Here is a 7,417-nt window from a genome sequence, read left to right on the forward strand (position 1 = left end):
TTTACCCCCCCCCCCAGGGTATTTAATCTCTTGTTAAGTGAAGAATCCTGATCTAATAAACTGAAAGTATATTGAAGATCTCCAAGTACTGGGAGGCTCTGGAGGTCTCACTGAGAACTTTACAAATGATTGTAAAGTAATAGAGACACTGTCTCTGGTCCTTGCAAATTATGATGCCCTCCTTAGACAAGGTGCTTAGTACCTTGTGATTAAGCCAGTCAGAATGTAATGAGATACTTAAGTTAAAGTTGACACTCCTGCTTTTTTTTCAGAGCTTTTTATCTCAAACATAGTTTGAGACCTCTTCAATTGAGAGACAAGACTAAATTAAACCTATATCCCTTAAGCTCAATCTCTGATATAATTAGAGATAATTATCCTTAAAGAAGTAAAATTCTAATGAGTTAAAATTGTTATATCTTCCCTTTTACGGACCAACATTTGTTTAAAACAGTTTTGTTTTTTCAGTCCCCTTTTTCATTTACCTTTTTAATGTAATTCTTCAGTTGTGTATTTGGCAATTGAATTCTCTGTTCATTTCTGGTCTATGTGTCAGGAAATTTTGGAAGTCCTGTATTTCATTGAATATCCATCTTTTTCCCTGACAATATATGCTGAATTTTGCAGGATAGTACCTTCTGGGTTGTAATCCCAGGTCCTTAGCTTTCCAAAATATGTTATTCCAGTTCTTCTAGTCCTTCAAAGTTGAGGTTGAAAGTTCCTGTGTTAGTCTGATTGTGTTCCCTTTGTTTTTGAATTGTTTTCCTTTTGCTGTTTGCAATATTCTACTCTTTATTTGACAGTTCTGGAATTTGACTATTACAGCCCTTGGAGTTCTTATCCTGGGGTCTCTTTCTGGAGGGGTTATGTGGATTCTTTCAATTGTTATATTATTATCTTGTTCTGGTAGATTGGGGCAGTTTTCCCTTATAATTTCTTGCATGATGTTTTCCAGGTTCTTTTGTTGGTCCAGGCTTTCTAGTAGTCCAATGATTCGTAGATTGTCTCTTCTGAATCTGTTTTCCAGGTCATTCATATTTCCCTAGAAGATACTTTATATTCAGTTTTTTTTCAGCCTTTTTTATTTTGTTTGAAGGAATATTGTAATCTTGTAGATTCATTGGTTAGGATTTCATACCCTTCAATTGCCTTTTGTGTTTCCTTTTTAAAGGTGTTGAGTTCTCTAGTCAATTTTTCACAATTTTCTTGTATGAATTTTATTTCTTTTTTTCCATTTTTTCTTCTTCCTCTCTTCTTTGTTTTTTAAATTCTTTTTTCAGCTCTTCAATGAGCTTTTGTATAAGTCCAATTTATAGACTGTTTTGATATTTCTGTGAGTAATTTTTTGCTGCTTTCTTCTTCAGACATGGCATTGCTGTCATCTTTATCTGTGAAATATTTTTCTATAGTGAGTGTTCTTTGAGCTTTTTTGTTCATCTTTGTTGTTGTAGTTCTGCTCCTGGGGTATATGGAGTATAGATCTGAGCTTTTATTTTGCTGGGGCTGGGGTCTGATCCCTGACTTGTTGTCCAAGATGTTTCCTATACAGTCCAGAGCTTGCCTTTGCAGAGTTTTTTTTCCCCCTCCTTTATGTCCAGGTTCTGACTTAACAGAAGATTGTTCACAACTCAGTCCTGTCTTTTACTCTGGTGTTTTCAGGGTTCAGACTTTGTTTGGGGTTAGGATCCTCCTTACTGGCTTGCTATCCAGGTGCTGGGACTTCTGTTATTTTTTCTTTTAGTTTTTTTTTTTTTTTTTTTTGCAAGGCAGTGGGGTTAACTGGCTTGCCCAAGGCCACACATCTAGGTAATTATTAAGTGTCTGAGGCCGGTGGGACCTCTGTTATTATTAAGCTGTTAGGACCTGGATTGCACTATGACTAAAAGCCTCCTGATGGCTTTCTCTGTTCTGCCACCTCCTGGACTTTTCTTCCCCTTTTCCTTCCAAAAGACAGACTTTCACTGAAAATTCTCCACAATGTCTGCAGTTGAAAACTACTTTGAATCTTTCCTTTTTTTTGGTGGGATCTGTACTGTGAATGTCAGAGTAGAGGCTTCATGTATCGTTGGTAGGAAAAGGTTCTGGGAAATTGTTAGCTTTGCGCCACCATCTTGGTTCCATGTAAAAGTAGTATTTATTAATAAATCTAGGCTAAAAGAAGGAAAATCTATAAAAGCACATAAAGGAAGATAAGTGATGAATAAAAATCTCAGGGTGGAGACAGCAAACCCCTCCCCCACTTTGCCCTGATGCCCTTATTCTGTGAGATCACATCTCATTGAGTCTGTCCCATATAATATCCCTAGCATTTCAAGATCAAGAATGCAGTAACTTTGGGTCAGAATTAGCCATGACACATTTGCCCAAGGAACAACACATTTATCTGGAATTTATCTGTGATGCTGCCCTCTGACCTGGACATTTGACCCACTTTTTTCCCAGAGAAAGCTGATGGTGTACTCTGGAACTATTCTGCCCTGGACTCTGCCTGGGCAGGGAGCTCATCTCTTGACTTTTGATCTTCCACCTTTGTTATGATAGCTGGTTATATCAACTACACCCAACATCTGAGTCAGATCTGTACTTTTGACCTTAATTTACCAATCCTTCTATGACTCTGTTTGAGTGACCCTTATGGTAATGGACTCCAAAGAACCTAGCCCTAGACAGTACATGGAAGGGGACAGAACTTGATGAGCTCTCTCTCTCTCTCTCTCTAGCTGCTTTTGCTTGAATCTAATTTATAAATGGTATACATCTACTTGGGTAGTCTTTTTCCCCCCTAATTTCTTGGTTCTCAGAGGTATTTTAACTAGGTTAAATTACTAGATAAGTGATTTCTGCTAGATAAGGAATCACCTTTCTAAATGATTTACAAAGCACTTATAGCAACCTGCTTATACTTATTTACTGGTGAGAAAATCTGAGTGGTAGAGTCAATAAACATGTATTAAGCACCTACTGGGTACCAGACTCCATATTAAGTACAAAGAAATGCAAAATACAGGAACTCATTATAGTCTAATGGAAAGATAGCATGCATTGGGCAACAACACTCTATACAGGGTAAATTGCAAAGTTCTAGAATTAAAAGATTTCCTGTATAAGCTGGTATTTTAGTTGGAATTTGAGGGAAGCTCGGAGGTGGAGATGAGGAAGGAGAGAATTCAAGGCATGGTGGACACTGGTAAAAATGCTTTGTTTGAGGCATCTTGTTTAAGCAAAGGCAGGGAAGCTGGCATTACTGAATCAAAGGGTTCTTGGGAGGAATGGCCTAGGAGTAAACTACAAGAAGGAAAGATAGGAGATATAGGTTATGAGCAGATTTCTTCCTTCCTTCCTTCCTTCCTTCCTTCCTTCCTTCCTTCCTTGGTTTTTGCAATAGGGTTAAGTGACTTACCCAAGGTCACACAGCTAAGTAAGTCTTAAGTGTCTGAGGTTGGATTTGAATTCAGGTCTTCCTGACTCAAGGAATCCTGACTGTGCCACTAGCTACCACTTGAATACCTTTCTTTGAACACCAAGAATTTATATCGAATAGTAGTTTTTTGAATAGAGGGGTGACATAGTCAGATCTGTGCTTGAGGAAGATGATTGAGAGCTAAATGGAGGATAAATTAGAAGAGAGAGAGAGAGAGAGAGAGAGAGAGAGAGAGAGAGAGAGAGAGACCCCACTAGCAGGTGATTGCAATTGTCTAAGCATGAGGTGATAAGGTCTTGTGTCAGGGTGGTGGTACTATCAGAGGAGGGAAGGGAACATATTTGAGAGATATATCAAATGTAATTTTGTCAAGATTTGATCATCGATTGGATACTGGGAGGAGAAAGAATAAAGAATGGAGGATAATTCCTGGGGACTGAGAGAATGGTGGTGCCCTCAACAGTGATGGGGAAGGTATGAGGGGTAAGGATTTAAAGAGAAAGATGATAATTTCAGTTTGGGATGTTTTGAGTTTGTCAATGGGTCCATGATTTTAGAGGGCCAATCTTGCTTGTGTCCTCAGTTACTAATTTTCTATCTCCAAAAGACATTATTATACTATTGGTTATTCTGTTACATGTATAATTTTAACCCTTTGCAATTTGCACCCTTTGCAGTTCTACAATTCCTTCTTTCAGTATATTATTTCCTTCTTGAACTTAGATGGTCAGATGAAGGACTTTTTCACTTGTGCTTTTTGGCATGACAGAGGACTGGCTGATAAGGACCCAATCCTATAGGCATATGCATGTGGTGAAATTACCTTTGGAAGTTTGTGAAGATTTAGACTAGAAAAATCCACTTTTCCACTTCTGAGAATATGCCAGTATTTTCTGGCTACTTCTTATTCATGGTAAAGAAAAGGCTACTGATTTTGTAATATTTTAAGTTTCAACAGGTTAGAGGAGCGAGTTTCAGGAGGCCAAGGAACTGACTGAACTGCCCAAAGTTACCTTCCTGAAAGTAGAGTAGCTCCTAGTGAACTCTGGAACTTCTCAAGGATACCCTGAGGTCCAGAGTTGGGAGTTTCATTGACCCATGTGGATCTTATGCACGGGCCTCACCATCATTCTTTTCTAAAGTTTGTGCTTATTCTTCTCTCCTTTTGAATTTATGGATATGTTTGTGGGAGAGCATACCTCTGGTGCTGGGAAAAATCCTTAATAACTATTGTCTTTGCTATATCATTTGAATCGATGCCTTTGTTAAAGAATGGAATCTACTGGTTGATTTAGAGGTCCATGAGCTAGAGTTTAAAAGAATATTGACTTTCAGGGTTATCCTTAGAACCCTAGTGGGGACCCATCCTGCCAGGAAAGGTATGAATTGGGTGAGTGAAACTGGAACAGGTATTACTCTTACAATCAACCAGTTCAGATTTCTCTATCTGCTATTATATTTCTCTATATGCTATTCTCTATCTCTATCTGCATTAGTGAGGCACAAGCTATAAATCCAGCCCTTGGTACAGTCTTCCTGACAAAGAATTTTACTGGTAATATTTTGGGGACAAGCAAAGCCTGTAAGTATACTCCTCCTGTGAAGTCCTTCCCTTGAGTCAGCTAGAAACTCTGGCTGTAATTTCTCTATAGCTTTTAAGATTTAATTCTTTTTTAATACATAGGATGAGTTCAAAAGTGCCCAGTGTCTGCTTTTCTTCCTTGGGGCTTTCTTTGCCCGTTTCACAGTTGACTGAGGAATTCTAGGCATGTGTCTGCGGCTTGCTGCAACCACTTGTGTGTCAAGGCATACCTTCTGTGAGGGGTATACAGACAGCTATAGATAGATACCAGAGAAACTCTATCTGACATCTCAGAGGACAAAATGGGAAAGAAGCAGGAATTGATAGTACAAATACCAATCCAATCAGTTTCTCTCTATTTTATTTTTCAGTTTCTCTTTTTTTTAAACTTGGTTTTCCTGGGAAGGGAGCTCAGACAATATAACTCAACTATTCCCAGTATAACCCAAGATTTAATTAGTGATAAATAATTGGAAAATGGCATTTCTTTTGAGAAGTGAAGAGAATATTGGAGTTGATATTAATTAAGAATGCAATTCAGAACAGTAGAGTCTTGAGGATCTATTTTGTCCTAACTATAGATGTGTAGGAAAGAGACAATGATTCATGGAAAGTTTTCATTTTTCTTTTATAATCATTCATTTGTTCAACAAATACTCACTATTCCCTATATGTATAGCACTTTTTTTTCTCTTCAGATAGTGTAAATATGGAATACATTGAATCTTGGATAATCAAGAATCAATCCATCACATCACATAAAGCATTTTGAAAATGCAGCTAACTAATGATTAATTGTTCCTTCCTGCCTTAGGGTAAGAAACATGACCAGATTTGATATTGTAGCTCATGGGACTGAGTTCCAGCCTTGGTGCTTACTAGTTGATTGATTTTAGGCCAATTTCTACTTCTTTTTTCATCTGCAAAATGAGCAGGCTGGATAAAGTGATCGCTAACATTCTTTCCAGGAATAAATCCAGAATCTTATGAGACTGTGGTGCTGATTTTATCAATAAAGGAGAATTCCCCAGTCTTTTCAAGAGGTTTGTGCTAAAAGATTATAATTGATATGCTAATAGGCTTTTCATGCTTAAGTGACATGGCACTACAGAATTCTAAATAATAGAATTAAAGTGATCTAAGAGGTCATCTAGGCCAATTCTTACCCAAAATCTGAATCTCCAATAAGTGGGCATTCAGTTTATACTAACTTCAATCACTTCTAATGAGGTGACCCATTCTACTCTGACAGGAAAACTGGGAAAATGAATGGTTTAAGGATGTCATCAATATCCATTATTGTCAGGAAACCTTTCTTTATATTGAACCAAAATCCTTGTCCTTATAACTTCCATCCATTAATGTTAGTCTTACCTTCTGGGATTGTGTCATACTTTTTTTATTACCTAAAATCATATGGATTTCCATAAATTCTATCTATAGTTAGTGACTGCTGGCAGACAAATGCTGGTGGGGGAAAGGCCTCCTTCCCGAAGACCCTTCTTTATGTCTACCCTGGGTCTACCATCTCAAAGGTTTGTTTATTTCTTGCAACCTCTGAAGTTCTGTTCTTTTCCAGGTTCATATTGTATTTAAACAAAATTCTGGTAACTGAATATGTCCCTGAGGGCAAACTTGTTTCTTTTTTTCAAATTTTCAATTCTCAGGCCACTTTCACTAATTAGATCCTCCTATAGTACACTTGTTAAATTAAACTGAACTGAGTTAAGGGGCTATATTGTATATAAAATGTAAGGGTAGCATCTTATGATCAACTGGATCTATGACATTGTACTGTCTTACTGGGCTATGTCATCTAGGTCAACATTGTAATATGCTAAAAAAAATACCATGTGTTTGATAGTCTTAGATTTGTTTCAGAGTTTATTTCATAACACCCTGACCTTGCAAAGCAGTCTAGAATGCATCCTTCAGATAGAGTCCTTGGAACTACACTGGTCTCTTAGAGGAGGTAAAATAGAGAATCTAGGAAATTTATGGAGGAATAAAGCATTTGCCCAACTTTCTTTACCAAAAAGATTGAATTCTACCAAAACCTATCTAGAGGGGGCAGCTAGGTGGCATAGTGGATAAAGCACTGGCCCGGGAGTCAGGAGTACCTGGGTTCAAATCCGGTCTCAGACACTTAATAATTACCTAGCTGTGTGGCCTTGGGCAAGCCACTTAACCCCGTTTGCCTTGCAAAAATGTAAAAAAAAAACTATCTAGAGCAAGTTTCTCAAATAAGCTATAGTAGAAGATAGAACATTTGGGTTCTAGACTTCCCCGGCTTGGCCATGTAACCTACAGCAAATCATTTTATTTTCTGAACCTCGACGTCTTCATCTGTACAGAGTATTAGTCCATCACTAAGGACCATTTCAGAGTCAACATTCCAGGAGGTAGTGATTCTA

Source organism: Macrotis lagotis, chromosome 1, assembly GCF_037893015.1.
Source record: "Macrotis lagotis isolate mMagLag1 chromosome 1, bilby.v1.9.chrom.fasta, whole genome shotgun sequence".
Classification (NCBI taxonomy): domain Eukaryota; kingdom Metazoa; phylum Chordata; class Mammalia; order Peramelemorphia; family Peramelidae; genus Macrotis; species Macrotis lagotis.